Here is a 1,081-nt window from a genome sequence, read left to right on the forward strand (position 1 = left end):
GAAGAAGGAAAAAGGAGTTAATTAATTGGACTTGAAACAAGAATCCTACTTCGGGTAGGATACCTAGAGTTCTAATTGGATTAGGACTGGGATTCCTACTTGGAATAGGATTCCTCAATCCTAATGAGATTAGGATTTTTGAATTAAAATTGGATTCCTACTTGGAGTAGGATTCCTAGAAATCCTAATAGGATTAGGACTTCAGATTCAAATAGAGTCCTAATTAGATTAGGACTAAAATTAAACAAATCCTAATTGGATTAGGATTCCTTAAGTCCAAATTAATTATTAATCTAATGAATCAACATGACTCCTAATTGGATTAGGATTGAAGAGTTCAATTGAGTCATGGTTCATTCAAGTCCTAATTGGATTAGGACTAGTATAGATTGAACCCAATTTGGCCAATCCTAATTAGATTAGGATTAAACCATGAGAGAGGCACCTAATCCTCTTTGGAAGAGGATTAGGTTAACCAAGTAAGAGGGCATCAGCCCCTCTCATCTTGGATGGTGCGGATTGAAGGAGAGAGAGGGGCCGGCGCACCCCCCCTTTCTTTCTTTTGGAAAACCATCTAGGGCTCCTACTTTGGAGGAGCCCTTGATAGGCTATAAGAAGCACCATGAGGCCGGCGCCTAGGTATTGGAGCCATCCTCCTCTTGCTGGCCGCCACCCTCCCCTCTCCTCTCTTGGTTCAGCCGCAAGCAAAGGAAGAGCAAGGTCCAAGCGTTGGCGTCTTCCTCTTCCTCCAATCCTTCTTCCAACGCAGGAAAAAGAAAGAAGGCTGCAGAAGCTGTGTTCTTCTTCCTTGAGTTCCTTCTTCTTCTTCCTCCTCTCAAGCACTTTCAAGAGTTGAAAGAAAGAGAAGAGATCAGCCATCAAAGGAGTCTTTGCAAGGGAGCTAGCACCCCGGGAAGACAAGAAAGCTTTGATCGGTTCTCTACTTCGTGTGGATACCCGTAGAGGCCGGACGTTTGAACGGCTTTCAAACGAACCCTCTTCCAAAACTACGAATTCAGATTCGCGGGTGATCATCTACCCGCGCAAGGTGAAGATTTGATCTTCCTATTAGTTCTAAAAG

Source organism: Phoenix dactylifera, unplaced genomic scaffold (assembly GCF_009389715.1).
Source record: "Phoenix dactylifera cultivar Barhee BC4 unplaced genomic scaffold, palm_55x_up_171113_PBpolish2nd_filt_p 001149F, whole genome shotgun sequence".
NCBI lineage: Eukaryota > Viridiplantae > Streptophyta > Magnoliopsida > Arecales > Arecaceae > Phoenix > Phoenix dactylifera.